Source organism: Alligator mississippiensis, chromosome 2 (genome assembly GCF_030867095.1).
Source record: "Alligator mississippiensis isolate rAllMis1 chromosome 2, rAllMis1, whole genome shotgun sequence".
Lineage (NCBI taxonomy): Eukaryota > Metazoa > Chordata > Crocodylia > Alligatoridae > Alligator > Alligator mississippiensis.
The window spans coordinates 5944513-5960593 of NC_081825.1; positions in this window are offsets into that span (position 1 = coordinate 5944513).

Consider the following 16081-nt stretch of genomic DNA (forward strand, 5'->3'; position numbering starts at 1 on the left):
AATTATTTTGGCTAAGAACGAAAAAAAGAAAAAAAATTGAAAAAGATAGAATGGTTCATTGGGACATTTTGAAATAATACGCTTCTATTTCTATTTCAGGCGATGTTTTGCTCACAACATATAGCTAAATGCAACTAACTTTTTAAAAGCAAAAATATAGCCCCAAATGAATTTAAACAATTTTTTTTTTAAAGAATTGAATATACTTTTATTTGAAGCTTTCTTGAAAGGAGTGATACTTAATTAAATTAATTGGGTCATTCTAACTGAATTTAGGTTTGGAGAGGGAACTGCCAATCTGACCACATAAAACATACCTTGATGTGGGAAAGCAGAACGAAGGGAGGAAAAGAAGATTTGCCTTTTTTACCAAACTGTTCAATGTAGGACTCCGCCAGCGTTGTTCTGGGCTTAGGTGTTACCGGCCATGTCAGACTCTCTCCATGGGGGCAAATGGTCTGTGTGCACACTGTTTAGATATCATCTGTATTGCATATTATTCCAAGAAAGACCACATGAGCTTCGGTTCAAACAGTTTGGCCAGGTTTATTGTCTGGAAATGAGTCTAGATGCTAACTAATGCCCATGACCAGCCAATCCATGGTGCTCTCCAGGTCATTTGTGGGCATGGTATAGGCATGAACCCAACCCTAAGCCCACAGGCATGAACCCAACCCCTAAACCCAGTACAGAGAATTAAAGGCTCCCAGGCCCCTTTTTTTTATACACTGATACAAAAAAATCCTATTTACAGAACACATCCTAGTTCTCACCAATCACCACATCATCTTTAGGCCATATCTTCTACCTCCGGCTTCTCAATTAGTGCACCCTTCCCACCAGCTCGGGACATCTGGTTGCCATCAGTGTTCTGTAACAGTCTCATCAATCCAGTCTCTATTTGTTGGCCTTGGAGGCAGCTCTAAAGCTAATGAACTACTTCCTCAGCATGTCTATGCAAGTTTTGTATTCACTGGGGCCTACTTGGGTGCATGCTGCTAGCAGAGCCTCCGGATGATTTGTGTATGCACTCACTAATGGTTGTATTCATCCATGCTCCAACAAGGCAGACAATGGAACAAGGAGCAATGGCCCCAAGTTGCAGCAAGGGAAGTTGAGGTTGGATATTAGGAAACACCTTCTCATGAGGAGGGTGGTGAAGCACTGGAACAGGTTACCTAGAGAGGTTGTAAAGTCTCCATCCTTGGAGGTTTTGAAGACCCAGGCAGACAAAGCCTTGGCTGGGATGATGGAGTTGGGGCTGGTCCTGCTTGGAGCTGGGGCTTGGACTAGATGTGACCTCCTGAGCTCCCTCTCAATCCTCATTTTCTATGATTCAAAGGTCTATATTCAGAACCAGTTTCCTCATTAAAGACACAACTCAATTGTCAATCACTAATTTTTGGGAAAAAGGTGAGCATGGTGCCTGACTCAATACGGTCCTCTCCCATCCATAGGTTAGGCTAGATAACCTTTATGGCCTCTTCTCACTCAAGGGAGAGATAAATGCACAGAAAGCCTCACCGCTTCTGACCCTACCAACTATGAAACAAGTATGAAACCCCAGAGAAACACAAACCAGAGATAGGAAGCAGGTTGCTCGTCAAGGCTTCTCTGAGATACAGCCCATGCACACAGCATGGCTCTGGCTCATGGTTATCTGTGCTAACAGACAAGCGAGCGCTTGGGCGAGTCACAGCGGGAGGGAAAAGCAGCAGAGCCCTCGTGCCCCTGCCTCCCAAGTGGAGCGGCAACCTGCAAGCGGAGAATGGGAACGAGCAGCTCAGTGGAGGAATATGCGCCCATTAGGGGAGCGACGCGGTGGTGGGAAGCTTCTGCCACTGCTCATTTGCAAGCGGTTCTCGGCAGGGATGCTTTTTACACTGCACACAAGCACACTGGGGAGGACGTGGCTCTCAGAGTGAGGATTAGCCACCAGCTATTATTTCCAGAGCTTGGCACTGAGAGGAGAGCTCTCTGCAAGGTTTGTACCCAAACCGGAACCAAGTGAATGCCGGAGCACGTGCCAAACAACAAGGAGAGGATTAAAAGTTGGTCTCAAATGGTACTGTGAAAAATAAGATCTAAAGTGGGTTTTTTTTAGGGTTTTCTTCCCTTTTCATTTGGAATACAGAAATGTCTCCATGCCCTTTTCTATCCCAGCAGGAGGATGCAGCCCACAGGCAGGTTAGAGCAGCCCCAAAAGTTGCTGTAGCCTGTGCCCAAGGTTATCTATGGTCCACCTGTCATATTTGTTACAGCCTGATCTTGTCTCTTCTATACCAGGAAGGACATTCAACATATTCTCCACCCTGATCAGGGATGGAGAATGGGAGGAAGGAGAACCCAGGAAATTATAGGCCTATTAGTTTTACCTTGGTCCTGGGGAAGCTCTGAGAAAATTATCCAGGAGCACATCTGTGAGGGGCCAGCAGGGAGATCATGCTTAGGGGCAACCAACACGGGTTCATTCGATGCAGGTCCTGTCAGACCAGCCTGGTGGCCTTCTACGACCAGGTCACGACATCCTTGGATGCAGGTGTCGCAGTGGACACCTGTCGCAGTCTTTTTGGACTTTAGGAAGGCCTTCGACACTTTTTCTCACCCCATTCTTGTTAAAAAATTAGGAGATTGTGGTGTCAACACCTACACAGTCAGATAGGTCACTAGTTGGCTGGAGGGCCGCACCCAGAGAGTGGTGGTGGACGGATCCTATTTGACCTGGAGGGATGTGGGCAGTGGGGTCCCCCAGGGCTTGGTCCTCAGGCCTGCACTGTTCAACATCTTCATCAGCAACTTGGATGAGGGGGTAAAAAGCACCCTGTTCAAATTCACAGATGACACTAAATTGTGGGGGGATGTGGGCACACTAGAAGGGAGGAATAGGCAGCAATTGGACCTGGACAGGTGACAGGTGTGGGCGGATGAGAACAGGATGGGGTTCAACACTGACAAGTGCAAGGTGCTGCACCTGGGGAGGAAGAACCAGCAGCAGACCTCCAGGCTGGGGAACTCCCTTCTCGTCAGCGCAGAGGCAGAGAAGGATCTTGGAGTCATTACTGATGCCAAAATGAACATGGGCTGACTGTGGGGACACAGTCAGGAAGGCCAACCGCACCTTGTCGTGCATCCACAGGTGCATCTCGAGCAGGTCCAAGGAGGTGATCCTCCCCCTCTATGCAGCACTGGTCAGGCCGCAGGTGGAGTAGTGCGTCCAGTTCTGGGCGCCGCACTTCAGGAGGGATGTGGACAGCATGGAGAGGGTCCAGAGGAGGCCACTCGCATGATCAGGGGGCAGCAGGGCATGTCCTACGAGGAGAGGCGACGGGACCTGAACCTGTTCAGCCTCCACAAGAGAAGGCTGAGAGGGGATCTGGTGGCCATCTACAAACTGGCTAAGGGGGACCAGCAGGCATTGGGGGAGTCCCTGTTCCCCCGAGCACTCCCAGGAGTGACAAGGAATAACGACCATAAGTTGGCGGAGAGTAGATTCAGACTAGACATCAGGAGGCGCGACTTCACTGTCAGGGTGGCTAGGATCTGGAACCAACTTCCAAGGGGAGTGGTGCTGGCTCCTACCCTGGGGGTCTTTAAGAGGAGGCTAGACAATCACCTAGCCGGGGTTGTTCGACCCCAGCATCCTTTCCCGCCCATGGCAGGGGGTCGGACTTCATGATCTGCTCAGGTCCCTTCCGACCCGACCAGCTATGAAACGATGAAACTATGATCAGCGCATACAGGGCTGCTTTGTTCATCAGAGCAAATGAAAGGTGCTTGGCTGCAGCTGGATCTGAAGTGGCCATCGGGGTGAATCAGCCTGCGCCGAGCCCTGCGAGCTGGTACCAAACGAGATGGTTGAATGGCTGCCAGTCTCCATTACACTGCATCTGTCCTAGGTCCTTACCTGGCCCCCATGACTGAGCACCTCCAAGTCTCTGAAGCAATCAGGGTTCATGGGAGAGGTGCTGTCTGTTATTAGATCGACATGATTTTTGCAAAAAAAAATTCTTTAATTTTGCAAAAAATCTTATTGCTCTAACAAAAGACATCACCTCTACTATGAGCCCCGGTTGCTTTTTCCTCTAGACCAATAAGGCTACAACCTGGATCCCTGACTCAAAGTCTCGGGTGCATTTGTCCTGAGAACGCCCTTCGGTTTAACTTCTCCTTGTGACGGAGAGAAATGCCCTGAACCCCATTGCACCCATGAGCAACCGAGGCACGGGAAAGGAATTAACTGCCCGTGGCAGGGCCCGAGGTGCTCAAGACTCAAGCTGGGATGCAACATACCCCTTGCGCAGGTGCTTCCTGCTCTGTATTTCTACTTTCAGGTTCTCCAACAGTATATCCATGCTGATTCCCTGCCGTGAGGCAGCCCCACTCCCTCAACAGTGCCGACTCCCAGAAATGAAGCAATGCCGGGACCCTAAGCAGCAAAGCAGGCTGGAGAGCCATAGTGACTTGGTCAAGGTCATGCAGGAAGACATTGAATTGCAAGGACCTGAACTGCAGACTCCCAGAGCCCAGTTTAGCACCCTAGTCCGAAGCTCCGGTCCCAGTATGGCCTCCCCCACTCCTCGCTGCAAAGGACTGTGCCTCCCTTTCAAGTTTGCCCCCTCTCTCCTGTCCCAGCCCAGCCTTTTCCCACTCAGCAATGAGTAGCCCATCGCCCGGCCATTCGCACAGTGTTAATTTTGACGGATAGCTGCCTTCCAGCCTCGGGAAAAACAGATGCTGCGTGTGCCGAGCCAGAACCGCATCAGCTTCCTGCAGCTTCAGCATCGAGCCACATGCGTGCTGCTATCCAGGTAGGGCCGCAGCGCCGCTCCTGGCACAAGGACCCAGTTCCCGGTAGCTCTGCCCCTGCCCAAAGGCTCTGCGGGATAGAGGGAAACAGGCTGGGCAGTCCCATTGAGCTGGAAAGCCTGGATCTGGTGCTGCTCTGGTTTCCAAGCCCTGTGAAGGCTGTAGGTAGCGGGGGGGCTCAGACCTGTGTCAATTCAGTGCAGAGCTTGGGGCCCAAGCTGGCTTTCCCCACTCTATAAAGGCAGTCAGAGGATCCGTTCAAACCAGTCTCTAATGACAAGCACAACACTGAATTGCTCAGGAGTGGCCTTATTGCAGAAGAGACAGATTTCAATGCACACATGCAGTCTCAGCCGTGTGTCCTAGCACCTATACTGCTGCAGCTAATGGAGATTCTCCTTGAGCTCAGGCCTGCCAAGTTCCTCTGAGCATCTCTAGATGGCACGGCATCCCTTGCTGGTCCTGCTACTCCAGCAGGTCCTCCCCTGCTCCCCGAGACGTCCCCCTCGTAGAGCCACGGGTCCTGCTGCAGTGGGAACTGCACAGCAAGAAGCCAGGCTTGCCCCAGGGGGGATTTGATCTAAATAGGCAGAGAGTGGGATGGAGATGGACTGCAAGGACTGGAGCAATCATAGAGGCATAGAAAATGAAGGTTGGAAAGGATCTCAGAAGGTCACATCTAGTCCAAAAAGCAGGACCAGCCCCAACTACATCATCCCAGCCAAGGCTTTGTCTAGCCGGGTCTTCAAAACCTCCAAGGATGGAGACTGCACCACCTCTCTGGGCAACCTGTTCCAGTGTTTTACTGCCCTCCTCCTGAGAAAGGTCTTCTTAATATCTAGCCTCAACTTCCCTTGCTGCAGCTTGAGCCCATTGCTCCTTCTGTCACCTGCCCCCACTGAGAACAGTCCAGCTCCATCCTCTTTGCAGCCCCCCTGCAGGGAGGTGAAGGCTGCTATCAACCCCCCTCGGTCTTTTCTTCTGCAGACTAAATCAGCCCATTTCCCTCAGCCTCTCCTCACCAGTCACGTGGCAGGGCTGGGCATCTACGTCCCATCTCAGGCAGTCCCTGATGCAGACCGCTCTCAAGCCACCTTTTCCTTTTGGGCATATGCCAGCTGGAGCAGGTAGGTGAGGCTTACCCCTTTCTCAGGGGATGTGCAAGTCTCCAGGCTCATAGCCCAGCGCCTAGCTCACAAAATAGGATCACTTATGTGCTACCAGCCGCAGAGACCCCCCCCAGGGCACCCCCAGACCTGTTTCTATTTTGTTTGCAGAACACAAACCAGGGGACAAAGGTGGGAAGGAGGGAGCACAAGGGCTGCTGCATTTGGAGGGGCAATGCCCTGCCTGCCCTGACATCCAGGAGGTGATTGCAGGGGAGGCAGGGGAGGCTGGGGTGAGGGCACATAATTCACCACTCCCGCCTTGCCCTCCCGCATCCTCTGCTCTACTGCTCTCCACCTCTCTCCTCTGCCCTGCTGCGGTCCTTGTCCTCTCATCTCAGCATCGTCTCCTGATGGAGAGCAAAGCAGGGGTGTGACAGGCAGCGACTCCTTCCCCAGGGTATCAGGTCTCTACAAGGGACATGGGTTGGCAGAGAGAGATAGAGGGAGCAGGGAATCACCTTGGCAGGCAAAGATCAGGCAGAGGCAGGGTGAAAAGCCAGTTGCTGCTGAAACAAGGGTGGACGGGGCCAATCCGGGCTAATTGATTATGGAAATTGCACGACCATCTGGAAGTCAGGGCAGCTGAAAGCCAGGACATCCGTGAGCTTGGAGCACCCCGGTCTGGGCTTAGCGAACAACAGCAAAGGGAACAATCGGCCCAGAAATCCCCTTCGTTATCTTATTCCTAAAAGCTCTGGATTAGGGTTCGGATTAGGGAAGAGTCCATGCCGCTGGCACTGCCGCCTCAATGCACAGCACTGTCTCCTACCCTGACTCTCTCCGGTAGGAGGGCAGGAGCCGGGGTTCCCTGCAGATGGAGCAGGGAGGACCGCTTCATCCGCTGTCCCCTTCCTTCCTTGTGTGACGGGGTATTTAGCAGAATCCAGAGGTTTTGTTGGAATTTGACAGGCCGTGGCCTGGAGCAAGAACTGCCCAAGATGGGGTAAATCAGCCCGTGCCGAGCCCTGTCACCCCGGCGAGCTGGTACCAAAGGAGCTGGTTGAATGCCAGCCAGTCTACATCACACTGCAGTCACTGCCACTACTGCCCCCCAAAAAGTCAGTTCACACCTCTGCCTCTGCCTTTCCCATGCCTCTGACCTAGAGCTGCAAACTCATTTCCCTGGGGCTGTGTTGCAATTTGGGTGTGCTTGTACATAGCAATTGCATTGCTTCCACGAATTACAGAGCACGGGAACTGAAGGCTTTGGCAGGCTTCACCGCGCAGCTCCTTTTCTGCCCCTGCCACCCACCGTCCTGCCCACCCCGATGGGGACAACCCTGGGTCTGCAGCATCTGCTCCACACAGCAGCCCCAGGTGCCCGCAAAGGGACCCACCAGCAGACATCCTGCAGCAGAAAACAAGCCGGAGATTGGTCATTTACATATATTTTCATATTTTTGCACATATTCCGGTATGACTCATTAGAGGCGCATTGAATTCGGGTGAGAAAAATCAGGAGGGAACTTCCTTTTTTCACACTTGAGGTCCGAGGGCATCTCTTAACGTACCCAACTCCTCTGCTCCCCAGCGCTTGGGTTCATGTGAAACTCCTCCTCCCTGGCCAGGGGTTTGGGATCCCAAGCACAAAGGACCCAGATGCAATATTCTCTGCTGGGGAATGGAGGGAAATATTGCTCTGAGCAAACCCACCCCATTCTTCTTATGCAGTGAGATCTGCCTTGCATTCACAGTGATGCTGCTTCCACAGGGCTCCTCAGACCCCTGCGGACAAGCCCACTCAGTCCTCCTACTGCTGCTCTGCACAAACTTGCCTGGAGATGAGACAGGCTGCCCTCTATGCACCTCTTCCCCCACCACCCGGCCTCTCTTGAGCACACCGGTGATGCACAGCTTGAGACTGGCAGCTTGGATTATCCCTAGGGTGTGTGAGCTGCCTCATGCTGGCATGTGGCATGTGCGGGGTGAGAGTGGAAATGGCTGGGCAGGACACGGTGCTTGGGGATGCTCTCAGGACTGCTGTAGGAAGGTGCTGGATGAGGCATGGATGCTCTCAGGACTGCTTAGGAAGGTGCTGGATGGGGAATGAATGCTCTCAGGACTGCTGTAGGAAGGTGCTGGATGGTGCATGCAAGGATGCTCTCAGGACTGCTTAGGAAGGTGCTGGATGGTGCATGCATGGATGCTCTCAGGACTGCTTAGGAAGGTGCTGGATGGTGCATGCAAGGATGCTCTCAGGACTGCTTAGGAAGGTGCTGGATGGTGCATGGATGCTCTCAGGACTGCTTAGGAAGGTGCTGGATGGTGCATGCATGGATGCTCTCAGGACTGCTTAGGAAGGTGCTGGATGGTGCATGCATGGATGCTCTCAGGACTGCTTAGGAAGGTGCTGGATGGTGCATGCATGGATGCTCTCAGGACTGCTTAGGAAGGTGCTGGATGGTGCATGCAAGGATGCTTTCAGGACTGCTTAGAAAGGTGCTGGATGGTGCATGGATGCTCTCAGGACTGCTTGGGAAGGTGCTGGATGGTGCATGCATGGATGCTCTCAGGACTGCTTAGGAAGGGGCTGGATGGTGCATGGATGCTCTCAGGACTGCTTAGGAAGGTGCTGGATGGTGCATGCATGGATGCTCTCAGGACTGATGTAGGAAGGTGCTGGATGGTGCACGGATGCTCTCAGGACTGCTTGGGAAGGTGCTGGATGGTGCATGCATGAATGCTTTTAGGTTTGCTCAGGGACATGGGCTGCGTGGAATGGGATTGCATTTAAGTACCCATTAGGTGGACTGACATCTGGCCAAGAGAGTATTCCATTCCTTCAGCAGTCTTGGACAAAGCAACTAGCCCCAGGTTATGCCATGAATCTAGGTGGAGCTGGGAAGTGACCCTCAGTCTCCCTTGTCCCAGGCTGGTCCCCTCAGCGCTTGATTATCCTTCCTCTCTTGATCTGAATAGCAGCCTGTTGCAGAAAGGGGTCAAAGCTGTTCTCGAGACCACTGCAGCCTCCAAGGTGAGTGCTCACAGCACCGGCCTCCTCCATCAGCTGCAAGGACAAAGTGAGTGGACATGGGAGGCTGTGAGGCCAGGACTGGAACGTATATACGAGTCTCTGAACCTCAGTATCTTCACGTGCTTTTTGCACTTGGGAAGAGGGATTCAACACACACATACACACACACACGCACGCACACGCATGCACTGAGGCAGCTAACACGAGCTTTCTCTCTCTCAATCAGCTAATTCTAGGTAACACTCCCAATGCACCTTCAAAACTGCTTTGTTACCCTGGGATTTTACAACACGACAATTATTTTATGCTATGGATTGGGGAGTAAAAAACCCCCAAAACCCCGTAAAGCTTTTTCTTAGTGCAGACAAGCTGCTAAGAGGACAATGCAAAGCAGTTTTCCTGTTACTATGATACTATGATAATTGCACTCGCCTTTCTTTTCCCTGGCTCGGGGATAGAGAGATGCATGCGTTTCTTTTCTGGAGTCGGAAGATGCTGGCTGGCAATGAACGGGACACAAATACTGAGACCGACACATCAGCGAGGGGGACAGATGGGTGGGTGCATGGTTTAGCAGCGGGGTGTTGGTTAATGGACCCTGTAGGGGAAAAAAAAAGCATGTCAGAGAATTTAACGATTCAAACAGAGGCAAAACCAGCCTCAAGCAGACTCCCTCCTCCTGTAGTTGTGGGGGAGCCCTGTGCAGAAGGCAATGGGTGGACATTCAAAGCATCCTAGGAAAGTCAGGCTGGAAGGGACCTCATGAGCTCACATCTAGTCCAGCCCATGCTCAAGGCAGCATCAGCCCTGGCTCACCCATCCCAGCCAAGTATCTGTGCAGCCTGCTCTGGAAAATGTCCAGGGCTGGAGATCCCACAACTTCCCTCGGTGTCTGTGCCAATGCGTGACGACCCTCAAAGTCAGAAAGTTCCCCCTAATCTCCCACCTGAATTTCCCCTGCTGCAGCTCGAGGCCGTTGCTCCTAGTCCCGTCCCTTACGACCACAGGGAAAAGCCCACCTCCATCCTCTCTACACTCACCCTTCAGGTTATCAATTAGATACTGGGTTTATCAGGTCCCCCTTTCTCTTCCCCTAGCTCCTTCAGCCTTTCCTTGCAAGTCACGCATCCCACCTCTAAGCATTTTTGTCGCTGGAAGCAATGCTGGAAAGGAATCCCATCCTCTCCCTGCTTTCTCCTTGCTATGGTAGCCAAACCATTTGCTAGTGGCCTTTTCCACTAACCCTTCCCCCCATTATATGCTGGCTGAGCTGTGCTGGCTGGTGGGTTGTGGGGCTGGGTTTACAGTCCCATTTTTTCTGCCAGCTCTGGAGCGCAGAAGCGGCCACGCACCCGCTCATGCACCTGCTCCCAACACCTTGGTGGTTGCATTAGGCTAACGGGGGAGCTTCATTTCCTTTTACATTCCCCGGGGGGATGTTGTGACCAAGAGACCGTGCAGCCGGGAGCAGGGAGCATAGACATTTTGCACCCAACAGCAACCACCTACCCCGAGACCCCTCCATGGGCCAGGCCGGCAACATCCTCAAGCCGGCAAGGACAGTGAAAAACAAATCCCCTCCAACACGTGGCTAGAATCAGCACTTAAGCAGAAAAAAGCAGGGAGTTGTAAATGCTGCCTGGGAGGGAAAAGGAGCTTATTTTTATTTGCAAAGCAAAGGCTTGCAAATTTATACGTCTGGGCAGACGGCAGCAAAATTAGCAGTGACAAGCCCCTGGCCGGCAGCGACGAAAGCCCTTCATTGCACCGTTTCAGTCCAGAGTTTACCCACCTCTTCGTGCAAGATGCTGAATCCTCCCTCTCAAAGGGGGGGTTTCATTTTGCTTTTCAACCCCCACTTTGAGTTGTCCCTGCAACTGCCCCCCATCACCCCACTGAGCTTTTCCACGTGAGCTCATGATTTGATCCAGGCCCCAAATCTGCGCCACCAGCTCTCTCCCCGCAGCTGCCAGAGCCATCAAAGCCTGTGCTGCCCGCGCTATGCTGGCACTAGCACGTTCGTCCAGAAAGCAAGCAAAGTGCCATACGTTTCCCCCTCGCAACTCATTTGGGCCTCCTAGGATGTGCTCCTAATCCTCCTCCCGTGATGGGGAAGCGATAACCTGACCAAGTTGTACGGCCGTGTTTTGTCACCACTGCAGGCAAAAAAACCCCAAACCAAAAAAAAAAAAAAAATCAAAGCGAGCTGGATATAAACACTCTCAATCAGCCCATAATAACCTCGGCATCGCCGGGGCCAGCTGTAAAGCTGCTTTCAGGAGGAATATCTCCTGACATATTAGCAGTTGATTTAAATACTAATGGTCTGGTAACTGCATTTGAGCAGAATAATGCCCGTAATAATAGCAGCCATAAAAAAGAGCAGCATCCAGATATACTTGGCATTTTTTTGTAGGCTTACTCTCACCTGTGTGTTAACCCTATTGGTAACTCTCTTAGCAAGGAAAGCTTGCAGGTAAAACAACAGGCTGCCTAGACACGTTCTAAGGTAGGATTATGCATTGGTGGGAGCGCTGCCGGCAGGTCAAGGGCAGTGATTCTTTCCTCTGTTCAGCACTAGGGAGGCCACATCTGGAGTCCTGTGTCCAGCTGTGTGCCCCACTACAGAAAGGATGTGGACATGTTGGAGAGAGTCCAGTGGAGGGCAATGAAAATGGTTTGGGGGCTTGGGGACAGGACTGGTAAGGAGAGGCTGAGGGAATTGGGCTGATTGAGTCTGCAGAAGAGAAGACTGAGGGGGATTGAATAGCAGCCTAAAGGGTGTTTCCAAAGAGGATGGAGCTGGGCTGGTCTCAGTGGGGGCAGATGACAGGACAAGGAGCAATGGGCTCGAGCTGCAGCAAGTAGTTGAGGTTGGATATTAGGAAAAGCTTTCTCACTAGGAGGGTGGTGAAGCACCAGAACAAGCTACCTAGAGAAGTGGTGGGATTGCCATCTTTGGAGACATTTAAGGCCCAGTTCAACAAAATCCTATCTGGGATGATGTAGTTGGGGCTGGTCCTGCTTGGAGCAGGAGGTTGGACTAGATGTGACCTCCTGAGGTCCCTTCCCACCCTCATGTCCTATGATACTAAGATGCTTAAAGGGTCAATAACACTTGCCTTTATTATTACTACTATCACCACCGCCAGAGTGTCAGGAACCCTGACCCACCTTCTTCAGGTCCAAAACTCCTCTTGGCATCAGCTGTGATCAATAGCTGTTAAAATTAGGAGCAAAGAGATGTAGAAAGAGAAGGGAATTCCTGGCTTGTCTTGTACCGTCTTTTGTTGTGGCCAGCAAGCATGTATATAATCCTGGATGCCATGGGAATCGAATCCCATTCATAAATTTGTTAAACTCCATCTTGAAATGAGTTTGAGTGCTTTTGCCTGCACCCATCATAACAGGTCACTTGAAGCTGTGGCTCCTAGTCAGGTCCCCGAGAGCCACAGAGAATAGCTCATCTCTACCCTCTCTATAATTGCCCTTCAGGTATTTGAAGACCATTTTAGTCTGTTAATAGACCCCCTCTCCTCCAAAATATTTTCTTCTCCAGACTACCGGCACAGAAATGTGCTCGTCTGATGGCTTGGAGATTCCAGACTCAGTTTATCCACAGCCAGTTTGTACCCATTTGTTCCTATGCCCACATAGGAGGATCAATCCTTGGGGCCACAGAGTCCAGTCCCCTGCTATTGCAGAAATGGTACAGAGCCCCTTCTATAAACACATCTGGCTCCATCTTAAAAGCTGCCAGGTGTTTACCCCCTTCTTCCATCGGAAAGCTCTTCAGGAATTGTATTTCTCCAATAGCTGGAAACCTCATTTCAAGCCAGAGGGCCCAACACCTGTTAGATTAGCTAGCTCCCTGTCCTGGTGTATTTATAAACAGCAGTTCTAGCCTCCTCCCCCCCTTCAGTTTTCTAGATGAAACCAGGCAAGCACTGCCCATCTCTTCTCAGAAGAGCCATCCCCCCGATCATCCCAGTAGCTGTTCTTGCTTGACCATGGGTTCAGCTTGCTTGACCACGGTTGACCAGCAAGGCATGCAGGATTGCAGCTGAGGTTTCCCAATGCCTTATACAATGGTGTTAATAACTTACTTTCTACTGAAGTGCTCATCAGATGGATTTGAGGCTGCATTCGCCTTTTCCAGGGTCTCGTGACATCCCTGGCTCATGGCCTCCAGGCCATTACCTAATGTACTCTAATTTTTCTCCTCCCTCTACTGTTTCTGATCACGAACAGCAAGAATGACAATGACTTGGAAGGCAACATTCAGAGGACAGCAAAGTTTCCAAGTCCTGTTGACTTTCAACATGAGCTGGGCACTTTTCCACCTCTTGTGCTCATGAAAATCCACCCCAGCGCACTGTGGCTATGGTTTCCCTATGTTACCCACTTAAGTTATACTACATTTCAAGCCAGTGGTAGTATAGACATACCCTGAAATGAGCTAGCTCAGGGACCACGAGCAGTATAGCCACGGCAGCAACACATCATTTGTCCCACTGAGAAGGGCAGAGAGTGAAAATTCATCAAGTGGTTACGTTCAACAGTCTTGCAGTGATTCCAGTGGGCTTTGGGACCTAGCTGGTGCCAAGGTCATGTTCATCATACATGGGAGATGAAATCAGTCCCATGGTCTCTCTGGCATTTATTGCTGAGGTGCTGCTTGCACCCTCATTACAGTTGTGTTTGAACACCTCACGGTCCTTAATGGATTTGCACCATAGCTCTGTGAAGCAGGGCAGGGCGACGATTGCAGTTGTACAGGTGGGGACCTGAAATATGGCTCCTCAAAGATAAGCCATGAGACACGGGTATCTAAATCCCTTGGACGAGCTCCATTTCTACAACTTGCCTAGGGTCACCCAGGACTTTTGTGCTGCAGCCAGGAGTTGAACATCAGCGTCTTGAACCACTTTAGACCTGAGTTTGTCCCTTCAAGGCTCCTCTGATCAGGATCAAGGAGGACTGAACCCTCCAACCACGAGTTCTTGAGATCCAGAAGCATGTTAAATTTTACAAACCACTGTGCTCAGATATGACATGCCATAAATGTTTATGACTAACGAGCATTCATAATTAATGACCACACATCGGGATCACTGCCTTCACCCCTAGGTTGTCTTTTCCTTTCTACTTCCATAAAGATTTTTATTTTTCTTCTCAGGCCTATGAAACCCAGTTACGAGCAAGAGAATGGAAATGAAAATTCACTCTTGGGTAACATCAGAGTGGCAGCGCAGTAAATGAATTTGAAATGAAGTGTAGCAATAAAATGAATTATTCAAAAAACACACCTATTCCTGTGTTGTTTGATCAATTAGTGCTACTATATTAAGGCTATAATTTATTGCAAGGGAAGAAGAGAATTAAAAGTGAAACCAACAGAAGGGTAAGAATTAATTGTGAGAGGGATAAAAAACAAGGACGAATAAGTGAGATGTTAAAAGGAAAAAAGCTATCGGCCAATGTGAATGGATGTTTCTGTCCCCTGGGTCTTCTCACCTTGGCTCATCAAGGTCTAACGTGGATTAGCAGAGCTGGCTACACATTGGAAGACAAATGTGTATTCATGGATGAAGCGCTGGCCTTAGCTTTGAGATCCTGAGTTCAATTTCTCCCTCCTTCCCTGAGTAAATCACTTAAAATCTGCCTGCCACATGAAGATAGTGCTTCCTTCCCTACTTTGAGAGAGAGACGGGATCCTCCATGCTTGAGCTACGTCGTTATTACCATGCAATCGCACTCAGGCTTAAAAGCTACTGCCCAAATCACAGCCCATATTGTGTTAGGTGCTGGACAGACACATGGTTAGAAAGAGACAGTAGGGAGAGGAACCGATGAAGAGGCTTTCCCAAGGATACACGAGTCAGCTTGGACAAGACCGGAGATGTCTTCATTCCCAAACCAAGGCTCTAGTAAGGAGGCCAGAGTGGTTCCTTGATCTCTCTGTAGACATGCTAGCGGGAACATAGGATGCACAAAGACTTAGGGTACTGTTACAGGTGACCTCTAAAACATTTTTGAATCAGTAGACTGTTATATCCTTATTCATTTAGAACAGCTTCAGAGCAGTCACTGGGGAAGACTTAATGCCATCTCAGACCCATACTGGTATGACTGGGGAGCAGGAGCATGGGCAGGAGCCAGGAACCTATCCCTCCTCTGGGGTGGAAGAGGAGGTAGAAGGGCTAAAGCAGAGAAACCATCCTGGGGGCTGTGGTTTCCTCCCTCCACAGCTGTCAGGAGCCAGCCAGACCCACGGGTGGGAGGGGAAAAGTCTTGGGGGCCAACAAAAAAAAAAACCTGTTGGAAGTAAATGGGCAAAGGGGAGAAGTAAAGAAAAGAGTGGAAAAGAATAGAAGTAAATAAAGGACCAAAAAAATCTTGCACGCATTTCACTAAATTGGGATTGGGTCAGTGGTGTTGGGCCAATACTCACACCAGAGCAGAGCGGAGACCCCTTGCTGGCTTGCTTCATGCCACATCAGGGCAGGAGCTGGGTTAACACCTACACCAGGGAAGAGCTGAGACCCAGCAGGCTCACTGCATGCAGGCCACACCAAGGCAGAGCTAAGACCCAGCTAAAAATGTGAAGAGAAGGAGCCAGAGAGAGGTAGGATTGCTGCTGCTTTTTTGGACGTGGGTGCAAAAGCATGCAGCAAAGGGGTGAGCTACACCTGGGTGCTCAGAGTGGTCGGGGTGTGCTCGGGTCAGAGCCCATGGGTGTTGGCTTTGGACCAGAATGACCCCTGGGCAGAAGCGTTCAGGAGGGTTGAAAGTTTGCCCAAAGAGCTAGGAGGAAGAAGGCTGGGAATGGTGCATTCTGGGACGCTGGAGGAATGAAAAGAGAGTATTTTCTCTCTCTGGAGCAGATTAACAATACCTGTAGGATGCTCACAGAGGGGACAGAGACGGGGTTTTCTCTGTGGCCACAGGGGACAGGATTAGGAGCAATGGCCTCAAGTTGCAGCAGGGGAAGTTCAGGTTGGACATTAGGAGAAACCTATGGGATATGGGGATGGGTAGGAGTCAAACTTTGCAACAGGCCCCTACAGAAGTTGTGGAATCTCCATCTGGAAGCATTCAAGAGCAGGATGGACAGACCACCCGGCTGCGG